Here is a 20,280-nt window from a genome sequence, read left to right as displayed (position 1 = left end):
TGACATCACATTGTGAACTCACTGTGATCCTGCTAGCGACAGTACATAGAGACAGTGCATTCCGAGCTGCTCGGATTCCGATAATGATTGGGGATGTTGGAGGGGGCGGGGTGTGTGGGATGATCGTGGATATTGTTAGCTAGGGTGATTATTGTTGGGGGATGGTGTGGGGTGGTCGTGAGTATCGTTAGTTACAGAGATATTTGATGGAGGATTGTGTAGTGGTGGTGAGGGGTGGTCTTGAGTATTGTTGGCTAGGGTGACGGTTGTAGGGGGATTGTGAGGGCATGGTGGAGGGGCAGCTGGGGGGTGGGGAGGGGGGGGGGAGGAAGAGAGTGTCGGTTGGTCGTGGGTGCTGTTAGCTAGGGTGGTGGTTGATGGTTTGTTTGTTTCTTTGTTTTGGAAAATTGGGATGCCTCAAAACCCAAGGCCACCCAAGTTGAACAGAGATGGTGTGGGATGGTCGTGAGTATTGTTAGCTGGGGTTATAGTTGATAGGGGGTTGTGAGAGGATGGTGGAGGTGAGGAAAGAGAGTGTTGTGGGGTTGTCATGGGTATTGCTAGCTGGGGTGACAGTTGAAGGGGGATTTTGAGGAGAGTGTGGAGGGGAGGTTGGCGGGGGAGGTGTGGGGTTGTCGTGGGTATTGCTGGCTAGGGTAAAGGTTGAAGGGGATTTTGAGGAGATGGTGGAGGGGAAGGTGGGTGGGGGTTGGGGGGGGGGAGATGTGGGGTTGGCGTGGGTATTGCTAGCTCAGGTGACGGTTGAAGGGGGATTTTGAGGAGATGGTGGATGGTAGGTGTGGGTAGGTGTGAGGTTGTCATGGGTATTGCTATCTCGGGTGACGATTGAAGGGGGATTTCGAGGAGATGGTGGAGGGGGGTAGGTGTGGGGTTGTCATGGGTATTGCTAGCTAGGGTGACGATTGAAGGGGGATTTTGAAGGGAGGGTGGGGAGAGGTGTGGGGTTGGCGTGGGTATTGCTAGCTCGGGTGACGATTGAAGGGGGATTTTGAGGAGATGGTGGATGGTAGGGTGGTGGGGAGTAGGTGTGGGGTTGTCATGGGTATTGCTAGCTCGGGTGACGATTGAAGGGGGATTTTGAGAAGATGGTGGAGGGGGGGGGGCGAGATGTGCGGTTGTCGTGGATATTGTTAGCTAAGGTGACGGTTGAAGGGGGATTTTGAGGAGATGGTGGAGGGTAGGGTGGAGGGGAGGGTGAAGGGGAGGTGTGGGGTTATCTTGGGTGTTGTTGGTTGGGGTGATGGTTGATGGGAGTTTGTGAAGAGATGGTGGAGGGGAGGAAAGAGGTTGGTGTGGGGTAGTCGGAAGTATTATTAGCTAGTGTGACTGTTGAAGGGGGATTTTGGGGAGATGGTGGAGGGGAGGGGGCGAGGTGTGGGGTTATCATGGGTATTGCTAGCTCGGGTGACGATTGAAGGGGGATTTTGAGGAGATGGTGGAGGGTAGGGTGGAGGGGGGTAGGTGTGGGGTTGTCATGGGTATTGCTAGCTAGGGTGACGATTGAAAGGGGATTTTGAAGGGAGGGTGGGGGGAGGTGTGGGGTTGGCATGGGTATTGCTAGCTCGGGTGACGATTGAAGGGGGATTTTGAGGAGATGGTGGAGGGGAGGATGGTGGAGGGGAGGGTGGGGGGGAGATGTGTGGTTGTCGTGGATATTGTTAGCTAAGGTGACGGTTGAAGGGGGATTTTGAAGGGAGGGTTGGGGGAGGTGTGGGGTTGGCGTGGGTATTGCTAGCTCGGGTGACAGTTGAAGGGGGATTATGAGGAGATGGTGGAGGGGGGGAGGAGGTAAATGTGGTTTGGTCGTGGGTGTTGTTACCTAGGGTGACGGTTGATGTTTGTTTGTTTTCTGGAAAATTGAGATGCCTCAAAAACCAAGGCCACCTAAGTTGAACAGAAAACCAGCAATCTATCTATAATTCCAGCAATCTGTGTGTGTGTGTGTGTGTGTGTGTGTGTGTGTGTGTGTGTGTGTGTGTGTGTGTGTGTGTGTGTCTGTGTGTCTGTGTGTGTGTTTGTTTGTCTGTGACCGCTGTTTCTCGACAACCACGGGTCCGATATACTTTAAACTTGCCAGGTATATTGCTGGGGACCCGAGGATGTGCCTTTTCAAGGTTTCATATTGTTGCGAATATGGAATTTGGCCTCCATATCCGCTTGTAAATATTCCCCTATTTTCTCCGATACTCCCCAACTCTCCCTTACCCCATTCCCTAGTCCCATTGTCTGTAAACAACACCCATTAGAGCCGATCTTCCCCTTCATCCCCCCATTAAATGTCGTGCCCAGGTCCCCCGCACCACACGTAGACAATTATAGGACATCTTGCTAGTTATTCTTAATCTATGTCAGTTAAGGACTTGTTTCCATTAATTATGACTCTTCGTTGCACCAGAATGTGATTATATAGCACCTGTTAGGAAGTTTAGGACCTCCCCATACCTCTCCGCATCTCTTCCCCATGAAGAAGCGCCAACTACAACAACAACAACAAAAGAGGGGGGCGGCGCGGTGACGGCATGGGGAGTGGGCGTCCTCCTTCCGGCTCGGTTAGCCACCATTGACCACGCGCTCCACGGGGTTACCACGAAGGGGCTCCCTGTCGGCCCCTCGTCAAGGGCGGAGCCGGTAACCCCCGCACCCAATGAGAAGCCATGGGCCGATGCCATCTGGGGCGGCGCTAACGAGCCGAGGGCGTGTCACTCCCCGCCGGATATATACGCGGCCCCGCGCCGGACGTGACGAGAGATGCGCCCCGAGCTTGGAAGGAAAAGACGCCACCCTCCCGAGCGCTGAGCGACCTCCCCAGCTTGAGACCAAAGTCGCGACCCACAAGCGCTGTGATACCTTCACGCATCTCTGGACACCACCGTACGTGATTCTGTCCCTGAGCCAGGTGCACCTGAGCCATCGCGACCTGCCTCCCCTTTTCATCAACCCCCGTGTGAGTCAGCATTTTGTCCCGTGTGTCTGTCGTCTGTCCGGGGATAATATAAGAGTGTGTCTAAGTGCCTGTCTTCCTGTAATATACCTCTAGCCCCTGTAATCTAACCTTTTTCCGTACGAATATACTTGAGAATCGAAACCCTGGTGTCGTATTGTGTCATTATAACCCAGCCGGGTGTCTTCTCTTTCCTATTGAGCCAGCGTAGCGCGATTAGTCAACATTCGGGCACAATCGGGTAACTTGTACGGATACGGCGGCCATCCCGCTCGGCCCACCATACCATCAAAGTCGTATCTGTAACAATTGGTGTCGGGAGTGAGATTCGAGGCCCGACCAAATTTTGAAGGAAAAAAAAAACGAATAGAGGAAAAAAAAAATTTGGTCAAAATTTGGAGCGGCCGAAATTTGTTTTGTTTTACGAAACTCGAATTTTGCAAGTCGCGCTATGGCGGATCAAGACGGCTGGGGTCCGGTAGGGGAGAGTGAGGTAGGGTCGATCCAGGACCAAAATGAGGGACAGGAGGAGAGCGAAGCAGTGAGGGCGGCAGGTTCGCAAAATAGCGCCGTCACGCACGAAGAAGCGGGCGCGCAAAATGGCGCCTCGCTGATCACCGCGCCAGCGACCGTGGCAGCGCCCCCGATGGATTGGGGCCTTTTTTTCATACAAATGAAGGCCCTTATGGCCCAGAATAGCGAGAAAATGAGGGAGGAAACGAGGGCTAATAATGAGCGATTGGGTGAGCGGTTGGGAAACCGGATGGATGCTCAGGGTGAGCGATTGGAGGGCCAAATGGGGGTAATGAGGGACGAAGCGAGGGGTACCAGTGAGAAGTTAGACAATAATTTTGAGGAGTTAGACAAGAAAATTGAGAAGTTAGACAATAATTTTGAGGAGTTAGACAAGAAAATTGAGAAGTTAGACAATAATTTTGAGGAGTTAGACAACGGGATAAAAGAAGTAAAGAATGGGTTAACGGGGGTAGAAAACAGAATGGCCGCTCAAGAGAATCAAATGGAAGGGATGCAAAGAGGGTTAGAGGGGTTAGAAAACAGTATGGAAGGCAAATTGAGGGACATGAGGGACCAAGCGGAAAGGGAAGTTAAACAAATGGAGCAGCAGATAGAGGGGGTCAGAATGGGGGTAGAAACCAAACTGGATGCTCACAGGGAGGAAATGGAGCAGATGAGGGTGGCATCTGGGCAGGAGATGCAAGTGATGGGAGAGGAGATCAGAAGAGGAGTGAGTGAGGAGGTCGGAGGAGTGCGCGAGGAGGTGAGGCACTGTGAGGAGCACATGGAAAAGGAGGTGAGAAAGGCGACTGTAAAGTTACAAGGGGGCATAGAGGACCTGACGCAGGAGGTGGAGCAGCTGACGGTGGGACAGACGGAGTTAGTGGAGCAGGTTCAAAGGAACACTGCGGTATTAGGAGGTTTAAAGGCGACACAGAAAGAACTAAAAGATGACTTGGTAGCGACGAAGAGGGAATGTCAGATGGTACGTGAGGGACTGACAACGAGGTTGGACGAGGTCATAGAGGTAATGGAGACGAAGGACCGGCAGGTGAGGACGCACCTGGAAACGGTCAAGGTAGCCTTGGAGGACGAGCTTGAGGAGACGTACCGGGGAATAAAAGAGGTGAAGCACAAATTAGAAGAAGTGGAAGAAGGGATGAGCGAAATTAAGAAGCGACGGAGAGGGGATAAGAAAGAGATAAAAGAGGAGATAAAAGAATTGGTCCAAAGTCTGTGTTTGGATCGTGATGATGTGCTCATTAACCGGATGAGGGATTCGCAGGTGATGGAGGAGAAGCGAAGAGGAAGAGGACCCGGTGTAAGTGGTGACCAATATGGTCGTGCGTATGATGCGCCAGGTGATTTAAGAGGCTTGGGGGTCGAGATAGACCCGGGTGTTCGTGAAAGGCCGTTGGTGAGGTGTGTGACAGGTCTGGTGTGCGAAAGAGGAGGTGTGCGAGAAAGTCCGACTCTGGGGTGTGTGAGGAAAAAGTGTGTGCCCAGGAGTGAGGGTGTTGGCGAGAATGAGTCGGTCGTAGCGCGTGTGCGAGGGAGCACATGGAAGCGTGGTGTGGTGAGTGTTACAGAGGGTGTGACGGGAGAGTGTGCGCAGGAGTGTGCGCGAGAAAGGTGTGTGACGGACAGGTGCATGAGGAAAGAGTGCGCTGTCAGAAGTAAGGAAGAGTGTCCACCTGTGGTGAGTGTTACAGAGGGTGTAACGGGAGAGTGTGCGCGAGAAAGGTGTGTGACGGACAGGTGCATGAGGAAAGAGTGCGCTGTCAGAAGTAAGGAAGAGTGTCCACCTGTGGTGAGTGTTACAGAGGGTGTAACGCAAGAGTGTGCGCGAGGAAGGTGTGTGACGGACAGGTGCATGGGGAAAGAGTGCGCTGTCAAAGGCAAGGAAGAATGCACACCTGTGGTGAGTGTTACAGAGGGTGTAACGCAAGAGTGTGCGCGAGGAAGGTGTGTGACGGACAGGTGCATGAGGAAAGAGTGCGCTGTCAAGAGTAAGGGTGAGTGCGCTGTCAAGAATGGAGGTGAAAGTAGTGGGAGTGACATGGAGCGTGAGTTAGTTGTGACAGGTGAACGAGGATGTACACCTGGGATGGAAGGATGCACACCTGGAATGGTAGAGCGTGAGTGGGAATGCACGCTGGAGTTGGTGGTGAGGCACGTGAGTGGGTGTGCGAATGAGGGCACACCTGTGATTGTCACAGAGGAGGTGACCGAGGAGGGGGCGCGAAGAGGTGTTTTGGTGAGGTGTGCGAGCAACGAATGTGTGCCAAAGTGTTCGGTGGTCAGGTGCGTGACCAAGGCTGTGAGTGGAATGGGTGTACCTGGGTGTGTAAGGAAAGGTAGCATGGGCACGGCTGGATGTGTGAGCAAGGAACGGGCTGCGGGGTGTAAGCGTCCAGGTGAAGCATCGACGTTAGACGGGATAGAGTTTAGAACGACTTATAGCCGAATCGGGCCCTCGGTGCGTGCTGGGCCTCGCTTTGAACGGCCGCGTCTGTGCTCCACTAGGCGGAGCGGGCGGCCCGATAGAAAGAGTCGTCATGGCGACCACTTTTTGTTGAGGAATTCCGGCAGGTCGAGATCGGGACATTGGATGGTTCCGTGCCGAGAAGGTGCGTGGGATCTCGGCACGGGTAAGCCCCCGTCCCTGCACCGAGTGCCGGACGCATCCAGCCGCTGGCACAAAACAACCAGCATCCATTGCTTGGCTTTACGAAGCCGGGCTTTGGACAGGGATTGGCGCACCGAGAGGTATTAGTGAGTCGACTGGGTGATGAGGTTAGTGTTTTGGACCCAAAATTAGAGAAAAACAAAATTTGATGATTGGCAAGGGATTGGCAGTAGTGATTGGCAGATGATGGGTAGTGATTGGCAAATTTTTGATTTGTTGAAATTTGATGTGCAAAATTGGTAGTGAGAGACCCCCGATGTGGTGGGATGGCATCCCTGCCACCCTTCCCATGAGGGGGGCAAAGGAGCAATAGTTTATGGGGTGTATGGCAGTGAAAACTAGCCCGGGTGGGTTAGGTTATATTGATAGGGATCTAGAGAAGATGACCTTAGGTGACTTTAAGTTTAGTTAGTGACTGATACCTGTAGTAGGGACACAGGTAGATTAGTGTGGATGATAATGACGTGGGAGCGCAATAGTTTAAAGGGACGACTGGGAAGCGCAAGTTTCAGAAGGGAGTAGTTAGCTGAGATGATGCCGTGTGTGTGAGAATTGAACAGGTGTGATTGCACAGGTGTGCAACTGGACAGGTGTGTGGAGCAGTGTATGAGTAGTGAGTGTGTGGATCAGCGCGAATGCGCTTGGGGAGAGAAGGGTGCAGGTGGCACCAGGTGTGAGAGCACAGGTGTGCAGGTACAGGTGTGTGGAGAGAGTTGGAGTAAGTGGTATGGAGTGGTGTGCGTGGTGCGAAGGTGTGGATGGGGGAAGAGTGGACCCCTTTCACGAGTACCCGGGGCGGGTAGTGTAAGTGTTAGGTAGAGGGTGCAGGTAAATTGTGGTTGGATATTGGCATTTGTGGTGCGGTTGCAGAATGGTGTTGTGAATGGGTGCATTAGTGTTGTGGAAATGGCTGGGCGTGTAGCCTGTTAGTGTGTGTAGTTGGTTGGGCACTCCACCACTGTGAGGATGTCGGCCAGGTGAGGCCGCAGGTGGGCTCTGGGAGCCGGTAGTTGTGAGTGGGTGCCTGAGGATCCCGGGTGTGGATCGGGCAGCCCAGTGCCAGAGAGGGCACGGAGTGGGGAGAGAGCCAGAGGGCCTTCCCCAGGTAGTTAGGTTAGGGTAAGGAGCAGGTAAGCTCGGAGGCAACTGCAGTGGTGGAGGTGTGCAGGTGGGTAGACCCACTGGGAGAGGTACACGTCGCAGCCCAGAAATTGTACGAGGGCACCGGGAGATGAATCGGGGGAGTGAGACCCCAAATTGAAGAGCACCACAGTTTGGCCAATGGGAATTGGTTTTTAGAACCCATAGTGTAAGAGGGCCAATGGTTTGGCCGGAGAAAGACCCCGGGTAGTGTAAAGTTGTTAAAGTCATTTAGGAGATAGTTAGGATTGATGAACCTGTCGCACCATACGCAGCCACTTGCCTGTGGTGATGATGATGACTCCACACCTGTGTTTTCTTTGTTTGTTGCAGGAAATGAGATTGCTGTGAGGATTTGTGAGACGCATCACGACGTGGATGAGACATTGGGGTGATTCCATCTCTCCCTCCCTAGGAGGGACTGATGATGAATTGGTGATGGCAAATTTTGATGTTCAGTTGGAGATGGCAAATTTTGATGAGAGTTGAAAATGGCAAATTTGATTGGTTAGGAGGGAGAGAAGACGAATTTGGTATATGGGAGGAACGGGGAAGACAGTAGGGATGTTTGTTGATTTGTAAAGTAGATGTTTATGAGTAGTGTTGTGTTGTGTGGATGCAGTAAGGGGTAAGGGAGGGGCCATGTAGGTTACCTGGTGGGGGGGGGGCGTACGATAGGAACGTACCTGTCTCACCTGGTTCCCATGTGCCCCCAGTGTGCATTACCTTATATTGCGTGCACTTTTGCGCCCTTACCACCTTACTCACTTGTTTCTTCTTTTGTCTCCCACCTCCGAGGATCTGGCTTTGGGGTAGAGAGAGAGGAGAGAGAGGTGCTGGCTGCGCAGTTGTGGGCCTGCACTTTCGCTGTTCGCTGCCTGGATCGGTACACCATATGGACCGCAATGTTTGTGGCCACCCACAATGGACCGCAGTTCGTTTGCGGCCAAGCACCACCCGGGGATGGACCTATGGATCAACGTGGCACCTATGCCATACAGGTGAACCACTAATAGTTAACACCACCAAGTGCACCACAAGAAGAGCAAGAGACACCTGCAGGGTTAGGGGTTGTTGAAGTTATTTTTATTCCAATGAACAATGGTGACTGCACCGATTGGTGGTGGGGTGGTGCTGTTGATGCTCAGGAAAGGGTGCTCTGCACGTTATTAAAGGCCGTCGGCCACAGAGCACTCGTGGGTTGGTGTATCGATGTTGGCAAGCGCGCTCTCTCTATGCATAACATCTGCATGTGTTCCTCCAAAGGCAGGTCCTGGATCGTAGTGTAAATAGCAGCGTAGTCTTGTAAATAATGCTCCCTACCGGCTGTATGTTTAGTTTGAGAATTCTTTCCGGATTCGGTTATCCTGTGGGTGTGTTTCTGTGAGGAGAAGGGTGCAACGTCGCAGGGGGACATATTTACTCATTTGTGAATATCTGTAAAACTGTCGCACTCAGGGTAGAGTTAATAGTAGAGGGAACTACATTGCGTGCCACACTAAAGTAGGTAAAAATTTATCGGGTCGGGACGCCCCGAGGGTAGAGAAGGGTGCAATGTTGCGAATATGGAATTTGGCCTCCATATCCGCTTGTAAATATTCCCCTATTTTCTCCGATACTCCCCAACTCTCCCTTACCCCATTCCCTAGTCCCATTGTCTGTAAACAACACCCATTAGAGCCGATCTTCCCCTTCATCCCCCCATTAAATGTCGTGCCCAGGTCCCCCGCACCACACGTAGACAATTATAGGACATCTTGCTAGTTATTCTTAATCTATGTCAGTTAAGGACTTGTTTCCATTAATTATGACTCTTCGTTGCACCAGAATGTGATTATATAGCACCTGTTAGGAAGTTTAGGACCTCCCCATACCTCTCCGCATCTCTTCCCCATGAAGAAGCGCCAACTACAACAACAACAACAAAAGAGGGGGGCGGCGCGGTGACGGCATGGGGAGTGGGCGTCCTCCTTCCGGCTCGGTTAGCCACCATTGACCACGCGCTCCACGGGGTTACCACGAAGGGGCTCCCTGTCGGCCCCTCGTCAAGGGCGGAGCCGGTAACCCCCGCACCCAATGAGAAGCCATGGGCCGATGCCATCTGGGGCGGCGCTAACGAGCCGAGGGCGTGTCACTCCCCGCCGGATATATACGCGGCCCCGCGCCGGACGTGACGAGAGATGCGCCCCGAGCTTGGAAGGAAAAGACGCCACCCTCCCGAGCGCTGAGCGACCTCCCCAGCTTGAGACCAAAGTCGCGACCCACAAGCGCTGTGATACCTTCACGCATCTCTGGACACCACCGTACGTGATTCTGTCCCTGAGCCAGGTGCACCTGAGCCATCGCGACCTGCCTCCCCTTTTCATCAACCCCCGTGTGAGTCAGCATTTTGTCCCGTGTGTCTGTCGTCTGTCCGGGGATAATATAAGAGTGTGTCTAAGTGCCTGTCTTCCTGTAATATACCTCTAGCCCCTGTAATCTAACCTTTTTCCGTACGAATATACTTGAGAATCGAAACCCTGGTGTCGTATTGTGTCATTATAACCCAGCCGGGTGTCTTCTCTTTCCTATTGAGCCAGCGTAGCGCGATTAGTCAACATTCGGGCACAATCGGGTAACTTGTACGGATACGGCGGCCATCCCGCTCGGCCCACCATACCATCAAAGTCGTATCTGTAACAATATTAATCGGACAAGTAGTTACCGAGCTATGTCCAAAAAACGATTCAACCAATCAGAGAGCAGCGAGCTATCACGTGTGCCGAACGTGCCGAACAGACTCTGCCTCGGACGGCACATTTGAGAGCGTATTCATTTATTTCACGTTGGCAAACTATGTTGGCGTTAAACTATGTTTTAAAACTAATTAAAACTAATTTGCCATTCTTTCGCTTTCCTGCGCCTTTGTGCACGCTATGGCGATTTCTTTACCAAACTCCGCAAGCCGTTCGCTTTGGACCAAACCATTTCATATAAATAGAGGGGGGGGATTGTCACCGTACTCGCAAGCCGTTCGCTTTGGACCAAACCATTTCATGTAAATAGAGGGGGGGGGATTGTCACCGTACTCGCAAGCCGTTCGCTTTGGACCAAACCATTTCATGTAAATAGAGGGGGGGGGATATAATTTTAGATATATATATAGTACGGGCATGCCCTAGTATTACTAAAGGAAATAATCAAGAAATCCGAGTCAAATCAGTTGTATCAGCAGAAAATATCCTCCAATAAGAGATGGCAGAAAATGTTTTGTACGCTTGGAACAAGAACGCCCAGATGGTCGCCCATAGGGCGGGTACTCTGCTAGTATAAATAAAAACTAGACAAGAAAATAAAGAAACCGAGGAGGGGAAAAGGAGGCAGAGGGGGTGGGGGGAAGGCCGAAGCCCCGAAGTGTTGGGTCTGATCAAAGGGGAGGGGTTAGGGCACAAATGCAGAGTAAAGATGTGAAGATAAACAAACAGGGGGAAGGAAAAAGGTGAAATACGGAAAGGGACAAAAGAATAGAACAGCAGAGCAGCTGGTACCTCACCACACATTGCGCAGCCGCCATCTTGCCACGCCCAAACACACCGACAGCCAGGAAAGAGAGAAGAGAGAATTTTTTTTAGAATTTGAACACCGTTTATTTCCATAAAATGCACAAGCAGGTCAATCCATACAGCAGAGGGAAAAGCAGAAGTATTTACAAGAAGGGGGAAGAGAAAAAAAACAAGGTACAACAAAAACAAAGCATCACAATCGATGCAATTCTTAAAACATTACGAGGAGTTTCGAGTCCTGAACCACACACAAGGCCTCGTTAATGCACCATTCCCATTCAAAAAGTTCAACATTCTCGTTGCTCATATGGTGATCAAATTCCAGCCTTTATATTCTTGCTGACACCAGCCCTTTAAACATGGGAAGGACGTCATGACCATAACATTTATCAATCTTAATTTTCCTCGACTTATAAATTGCATAATTTGCAATGGCAATCAAGAAATTCAACAAGGCACCAGCATTTTTACAAGAGGTGGGAAAGGGTACACCAAAAATAAACATATTGTTACGGGCGTCGGGGATGAGGACCCGAGTCCCAAACGTCACTCTCGACTAAGTGCGTTATAGGGTGACGAATGTCAGCGACCCTAAGTCCTATCCCCAACCCGCCGGGCCGAGGCCCGCAAGCTGGCAAAGCGGTTTTTGGAAGCTTGCACTTGTGGTTTAGTGCACAATGAGTTTAAACTGCCACACTGTCAGCCCAGGGGAGCTTGCAACCCGATCTGAAAAAGGTCAATCAAACAAAATGAAATACAATCAATTTACTTCAAATAATGCAAAACGATACAATAATCAAATCATATAAGTACAAGTATGACAGACTTAATTAATTAAAATGACAGACTGAAACAATTAACACAGGTCACATACAACCGATACGAAAGGCCGACATAACATCCACACACAACACTCTATCTAACCCAGGGAAGGTAAGGTAAGCAAAGTAATAAAATAATATTCGCAGAAAATTTAAATAAAATGTGATTTGAGGATGGGGATGGAATGGGGTTCAGGCCTGTTTGAAGAGCAGCTTACTCAACGTTTGTCAGAGCGGGCTTGGCAGGAACCAAGGTTCATCAACGTTCTGCAATCCCTTTCTCCTTTCATCAACCTCCTTCATACAACACAACAAATCCCTCAGCTCAGAAAGATCGTAGAGGTCGAGTCTCTCACACCAACAAGCTCTCTGAAGCCATTGACAACACGAGCAAGGATCGCGTTTTCACCACCCCAAAGAAGTGCCTTTTTTCCACACAATACGCTCTTTTCCTTTTTGTCCATCTCCTTCATGCACAATGAATCCTTCAGAAAGTTCGTAGAGGTCGAGTCTCTCACACCAACAAGCTTACCGAAGCCGTTGACACCACGAGCAAGGATCACGTTTTCACCACCCCACCCTCAGTCCCTCACCCTGCCTAGAGCCGCTCTTCTTCTTCCTCTCTATCCTTTTCCTGCACTTTCTTGCTTGAAAGAAAAAGGGTTGAATCCTTCTGTTTTTGTTTTTGTGCCACACCACCAACAGTCAAAATCACGTGGCGTAAAGGTAGTGGATATGGGGTAAACTTTAATAAAAAGGAAAAATATATACGAAAAGGTCCTATTTGGGAAACCACAACCGAACTGGCACCCCTATGCAACACACCCCAAACAACACGACTCCCAAAGGACCGACATTCCCACAAACGCAACACGACCCCCTTTCCTCCTCCAGAGCCATCTTGGCTCGCAACAACAACAGAAAATCACTACATGGAGGTACGAACACAGGACACAAATCTTCCATATCATCTATCCTGAACAAATGCCAGGTCACCTACTCTTTCCCTACTTTTTAGGAGTCGCGGAAGGCGAGAGAACGAGGCCATTCGTAGGGTTCGAAGGTGGTTTATTCAAACAGCAAGATCCAGCACACTAAACTCGAACGGAAGTCGGCACGCTTATATAAAGCCAAAAGCCCTCTTCGGAGGGCGTGGCTCCGGCAACCGCGCGTGCGTCACGTCCGCACAACCAAAAGTCCAACAGGCCCATGCACGTGTATTATGCCCAAATAAGGTAATGGTTACCTGCACATAAGGTAACCGCCACATACGTCCCCCCAGAATGCACTCCACGGGCCTATACGTAGGCCGAGGCGACCGAGGGGCTGGGCAAGTCCTCGGGGGAGGCTGCCGAGGTTCCTCGCGGGCCTCCCGAGGTTGCAGTTCGCGGGTGCAGTGCCGAGAAGGCTCGAGCGATGCACGCGAAAAGTGGGGTGAGCCAACCGAGGGGCTGGTCAAGGCCTCGGGGGAGGCTGCCGAGGTTCCTCACGGGCCTCCCGAGGATGCAGGGTCGGAGAAGTAGTTGCGGTTGTAGTTGTAGTTGCGCGAGGGTGACGAAGCGGCCGTGCCGCTAACGTCAGTGCGCGCGAAGGTGACGAAGCAGCCGTGCCTTCGGAGGGTCTTGGAGTAGGCTCGCCCCTCCGGTCGTAGAGGAGGAGCCGAGCGTGGTGCGCGAACCTCATAGTCATGGCCGTCGTCGTTTCCGAAACTCCGGCATTTCGAAACCGCGTTCGAAACTGTGCCCAAAGCCGTGCGGGAGAAGCCGGCGTCACCAGCTTAGGTGGCTTCCCTGGCTAGAGCGTGCTTGCCGTGTTCGTTTGCAGCCCCCGAATCCGTTTGGGGGCAGTCGGGGGTCACCAGTTTAGGAGTCGCGGAAGGCGAGAGAACGAGGCCATTCGTAGGGTTCGAAGATGGTTTATTCAAACAGCAAGATCCAGCACACTAAACTCGAACGGAAGTCGGCACGCTTATATAAAGCCAAAAGCCCTCTTCGGAGGGCGTGGCTCCGGCAACCGCGCGTGCGTCACGTCCGCACAACCAAAAGTCCAACAGGCCCATGCACGTGTATTATGCCCAAATAAGGTAATGGTTACCTGCACATAAGGTAACCGCCACATACGTCCCCCCAGAATGCACTCCACGGGCCTATACGTAGGCCGAGGCGACCGAGGGGCTGGGCAAGTCCTCGGGGGAGGCTGCCGAGGTTCCTCGCGGGCCTCCCGAGGTTGCAGTTCGCGGGTGCAGTGCCGAGAAGGCTCGAGCGATGCACGCGAAAAGTGGGGTGAGCCAACCGAGGGGCTGGTCAAGGCCTCGGGGGAGGCTGCCGAGGTTCCTCACGGGCCTCCCGAGGATGCAGGGTCAGAGAAGTAGTTGCGGTTGTAGTTGTAGTTGCGCGAGGGTGACGAAGCGGCCGTGCCGCTAACGTCAGTGCGCGCGAAGGTGACGAAGCAGCCGTGCCTTCGGAGGGTCTTGGAGTAGGCTCGCCCCTCCGGTCGTAGAGGAGGAGCCGAGCGTGGTGCGCGAACCTCATAGTCATGGCCGTCGTCGTTTCCGAAACTCCGGCATTTCGAAACCGCGTTCGAAACTGTGCCCAAAGCCGTGCGGGAGAAGCCGGCGTCACCAGCTTAGGTGGCTTCCCTGGCTAGAGCGTGCTTGCCGTGTTCGTTTGCAGCCCCCGAATCCGTTTGGGGGCAGTCGGGGGTCACCAGTTTAGGAGTCGCGGAAGGCGAGAGAACGAGGCCATTCGTAGGGTTCGAAGATGGTTTATTCAAACAGCAAGATCCAGGCTCCAGCACACTAAACTCAAACGGAAGTCGGCACGCTTATATAAAGCCAAAAGCCCTCTTCGGAGGGCGTGGCTCCGGCAACCGCGTGTGCGTCACGTCCGCACAACCAAAAGTCCAACAGGCCCATGCACGTGTATTATGCCCAAATAAGGTAATGGTTACCTGCACATAAGGTAACCGCCACAACTTAACCTAAAACACATTTCCATTTGATATGCATTACACAGAGGTAATTAGGCACAAATTGCAAGTTCCAAATATTCAACAACTAAAATCAGGGCAAATGGCCCTTCATCTCAATGACATGGCACAATGCCAAAAAGTCTAGCGTGCCTTAATGGGAGGCGTGGTGCAGGTGACGACTGGTAAGTTAGCAGTATGTGTGCTGCTCTCTTCTCAGCTTCCAATAAGCTTCCTGGTAGTGGCTTCAGCATCCAATTGTTCAAGGTGAGGATGAGGATGTACAGCAATAGCATGACGTGCTCAACGTATCTGAAGTGGGGGGTGGGGGTGGGGGGGGGGGAGGGTGTATGGTGAAACAAAGCACAAAATCGCCTCCCCAATGCATCAGAACACAGGTAAGGCACACCACACCCCTAAATAGTAAAGCAATTTACATGAGCCATTTTTGTATTTTTATTTTAATGCAAAGCAGGAGTTCCTCCTCAATATCTTTCTACATGGTCAATCATCAGCCCTATTCCAATTGTCGCAACTACCCCAACTCTGGACCTGTTCAAACACCCCCAATGGATCCAAAACTGCCTCCCCTCAGTAGCAATCTCAATGACTCAACTCCTCCATTGCATTGTAGCGCACCAATGTTTGTGACTCCCAATTAACCAGGCCTCACACAGACTGCGCTATACATACAGGCGACCCAAGCCCTCCGGAATTGCAGCCCCAGGGCTCCAATCGCATAGCCAAACTGTGCCCTTTCCTGCACCTCAACACTGAGCTGTCCTGGCACTTAATCTCTAAGGGGGGTACAGTCACGTACGCCCCAGCCTTCGTGATATTGGTGGAGGCGCAATGGGATGATTGAGTAGCGCTTGGTGATTGAACAGAGTGTGACGTCAGCAGTCGAACATTCTAGAGATTGAGGAAAAAAGAAGTCTCACCATTTTTGCTCTCTTGGTGCTGGCCATTGTTGGAAGCAGTCGCATTTTGTCTCTTGGTCCTGATATTCATTGGAGGCAGTCACATTTCCCTTGTGTGCTGTCTTTCAAGGGAACGGCTGTGTTCGCATTTTCCTCATTGTTCTGGCTTGGTCATGGGCAGTGGCGCATCTTTGCCTCTTGTGCGCTTGTGGAAAGAGACTGAACAGGAGAGGTTCGGGGCAGTCGGCGTCGCGAGAGGGGCCTCACGTTGGGACATCGGGGAGTGGTTTAGTGCGGGCAAGCCACTAAACCCCGAAGACACCGAAAGTGACACCGAAAGGGTGTCACTTTCGGGGACATCGGGGAGTGCGACTCCGCGCCATTTTGTGCGCTTCCCACGCAGTGTTTTGGAGGTGATGAACGACCAGCAAGCCTTACCAGCCATTTGGGGATGCAAAGCTGGGTGCCGGGTTACCAAATCATTTATTTTCATTATCTTTTCCCCTGGTTTGTATACGAGTCAGAGTGGAGACGTCTCAATAAGGAATTATAGTTTTTACCTCACATACATTTTATTGTCTTTGCATTTATTTTCATTAAATAATTATTTGTTGACTCTTACTTTTCTTGTCTTGTTCGTTTCTTCGTTTGTGGATTCGGATTAACCTTGTGTGTTCTCGATCAGGTAAGGCTCGGGCCTACCCACACACGCCAAAGATAATCGCGCCAATGTCGGGAGTACGCCTCGGAGTTAAAGTTCGTTTCGGCCATCCGTCAGCTCGGGGATATTAATCCCCAGTGACGCAACAATACCATGGAATCCTCGTGGCCACAAGAAAATACTTAGCAGACAGGTGAGCTGTCCTATCATCTCTAAAAATGGCGTACCATTGATGCAATAAATGCTTGTCAAACATCAGGAAGATCATTTGTCAGACCAGAAATAAAATTCAGACTAAATAGTTCAAAGGTGATTGCACTATCTCTGTGCCACCCTCTTCGCCCCATTGTGTGCTCTATGCTTGTTATATTCACTGTGTGGGGTAAGCTTATATCCAGCACTGCTACCTCCGCTATGATTTACCTCTGGCAGTGTTAGGACGTCGAGATGGCGCAGGCATAATTGATCAAATGGCCTTTACCCGAGTCCTTGTGATACATTTTGAAAAGTAGGGACAAATTAATGAGGAGACTAGAAAATGCATAGAACAACTTATCCCATGCAGTCTTGAGAAGGACATGGGAAGGGTCTTTTAAACTCTTCCTTTGCGTTTTTCACTAATCAAACAGCGCTAGGCGCTGAAATGTTTATCTCAATACCGAATCTCACAGCTACCCTGCCCCCAGGGCAGGCGGCAGAATAAATATTTGGTCCAAGTACTGCTAAACTGATGGTTTTTGAAAGTGCCAATAAGGCAATTTGTGCTCTACATTATTATTCAAGTATATAACTCACTGGAAATAAAGTCAAGGTTTTAAAGGCTGTAGATAAAGAAATTTTCAGAAGTTTACTGCCATTGATGCAGCATCTTTTACACCACCTTATTTGACAAGTTAAATTAGTTATTCGTGCCTGTTGTTTGTGTACCTTATGATGTCCCTAAAAAGAGTAAGCTTCCTGTTTAGAATGATTTTCAATTTTGTTTGACTGCCAGATAAGCAGACAGAGAAATAAATATTACCTCACTCCTCTCTGCGCATGTGTGATCGGGACGAGATTCCGTACAAATTGCCAAATTCAGGGCCAAAGCACTACTAAACTGCGGGGTCGTGTTCCAATTCATGCTCTACAGTGTACATAAACCGACATTTGTAGACAGATAGACAGACAAAGTGAACCAATTGTTTCACTGCTTTTTGCCTCGTGGGGTGTAATAAAATATTGGGGCAATACCCCTGGTGCTCACCTGGTAGAATAAACAGTATACTGCACCGACTAAGGGTATTTTAAATCCTATTTTGGGGGCAACCCTCCCCCCCCCCCCCCTATCACCTAAAGGGGCAGATTTGGTATATCATGTGTGGTGAAGGTTGTGGTCCAGTTTCATCGAAATTGTGTGTGTAGTTTCTGAGAAAAAGGCAAATACCTATTTTGGGGGCCAACTGTTACGTGCTCCTCCTCAAACCCCGGTCACGGTGTACCTCCGAGCCCCGAGAGGAGTCATGGCAGAAAGATGTGTTATTCTGTGTGTCAGAGATCAATGGTGAAACCACACCAATTGTTACCAACAAACAAGTATTGTATTAAGGTCACACAAGAATAACAGTACAATAACAATATTAATCAATTGTACAACCAATATATCATTCCTATGATGGTACCATCAGTTTCGTACAATGTAACTCACTGTGCTCCAAGTGAGCGAAAAGAACATTCCCAATGTCTCTATCCCGGCATCAAGCCAAAGTCGATCCACGCTCCAGTGATCGTCAGAATGATGTTGTATCGAGACCAGAATCCCGCTCAGTTGACAGTCACACTGCCAAAGATGGGCAAAGGTGCCCTCAAGAGGTGACTGGGAAATCACACCTTCGGGTATTGATGTTCAACGGCTCCCCACACGGCTCCCCACAAATTCCCACTCAAAATCCACGTTACACACACACACCAGGTTAACGGCTGGATGCGTTGAAATGGTTGGAGCGAGGTGAAAAACCTGCAGCGATGCGAAATCTGGCGCTCGGCAAAATGGCCAATGGCCTGTACTCGAGACGTAACGGCACTCTAATGATTCTCTTCGGAATCAACCGCAAAACCTGACACGCAGGTTTATCTGTCACAGCGATAACAACTCTGTCACAGGAATCCCTTTCCCAGGAAACCCAAAGTTCACTTGTGACCCCCGTTCGCCAGCGTTTGCTCAAGACCTCCAAACAGCTCGGCTCCTTCTCCGACCTCACTCGCTCCGCCTCTTCTTCCTCTTCCTCTTCTTCGTCTGGTGCCCGATCCGGTTTCCGGTTTCTTTTTAAAACATTAATTTTTTTTACCTTTTGAAAACAGTTATCTCCAATTCACTTAAACGATAACAATAATAGTACATGCAACCAAAAATGTTTACAGTGGATGAGAACCACAACAACGGAAGTGACAAATCCGTAACACCAACCCCCGTAGACCCCCAAAGGGGCAGACTTTTTTATGCCGTGAATAAACTTTGGTACAGCATGGGTGGTGAAAGTTGTGGTCAAGTTTAATCAAAATTGTGTGTGTAGTTTCAGAAAAGAAAGCAAATACCTATTTGGGGGTCAAACCTGGACCCATGTTGACCCACCATAGACCCCCTTAGACTTTGAGTTTCTTAGTGCCGTGAACAAACTTCAGTACATCAAAGGTGATGAAAGTTGTGGTCAAGTTTCATCGAAATAGTGTGTAGTTTCAGAGGAAAGCAATTTCCTATTTTGGGGGGGTCAAACCTGGACCCACTTTGACCCTTAGACACCGATTTTTTTAAATGCCGTGAACAAACTTTAGTCACAACACAACATATATAATTTGTGCCAAATTTGGTCGCAATGCCATCAGCAGTTTCGGAGAAGAAGTTTCAAATGTTTACGGACGGACTGACGGACTGACTGACTGACAACGCACAATCGCATAGGCTCCCCTGAACTTAGTTCCAGGTGAGCTAAAATGAGGGTTGTTGGCTTGTGAAGAATGTGGGGAAAAAGGGGAAGGAGGTTTGAGAGAGAGGAAGGAGTTGTATGGGGCACATGGGAGGTGTAGGGGCAGTGTCAAAATGTCTGTTTAAATTTTGGCCCACTGTGTGCTCTCGGCCTTACATTTGAATTTTCTTTTTTCTCTTTCTGCCAATGCTAGAAACCAAAAGGCAGTAACAGTGAGTGTATGCCTATGTTGTATGACCACACATTGAGGTCTTCAGACTCAGATGTATATTGCTTTGACAAGCTATTCATGGAATTGCATGACCTTGCACTTTGGACTCTGGGATAAAGTGCATATTGTTTAGTTTTCGCATAATTTTAATTTATTTTTATTTTCCTTTTTACATATTAAAAAAGGCTGCTTTTTCAATTGCGAAAAAGTGTGCAAAACGGAATCTTTGAAATTCTGGCTTTAACACCACCCTTTTGGATTTCTTTTATGGTGTAGCATGTAGTGCAATGTCGTTTGGAACAGCGCTTGTCTGTATGTCCCTCACAAACGTCCACCAATCAGAGGTGAGGATCTGATCACATTACAGGGGGACAGCAGATCCTCCACTCAGCAGATCCAAGCCCAGATATGCCGTTGTTAGACTATCGATCTTGTTAGCTCACCTGGAACATAGTTTCGGGGAGCTTATGCGATTGTGCGTCGTCAGTCCGTCCGTCCGTCCGTAAACACTTGCAACATCCTCTCCGAAACTACTAATGGGATTACGACCAAACTTGGCACAGATGATATTTGGTATGTTGCAAGTCAGGTTTGTTCACGGCATGAAAAAAAGAAAATCGGGATCGAAGGGGGTCTACCGGGGGTCAAAGTGGATCCAGGTTTGACTCCCCCCCCCCCCCCCCCCCCCCCCAAAATAGAAATTAGCTTTTCCCCTGAAACTACACAAACTATTTCGATGAAACTTGACCACAACCATCCCCCGTGATGTACCAAACTTTGTTCATGGCATCAGAAAAATTGGGGTCTAAGGAGTTTTACGGGGAAGGAGAGGGGCGGTCGCCCCCAAAATAGGTATTTTTTTGTTTGTTTGTTTAAAGTCTTATGATT

The sequence above is a fragment of the Myxine glutinosa genome, chromosome 8 (assembly GCF_964187855.1).
Source record: "Myxine glutinosa chromosome 8, kmMyxGlut1.1, whole genome shotgun sequence".
Lineage (NCBI taxonomy): Eukaryota > Metazoa > Chordata > Myxini > Myxiniformes > Myxinidae > Myxine > Myxine glutinosa.
This window is presented reverse-complemented; position numbering follows the sequence as displayed.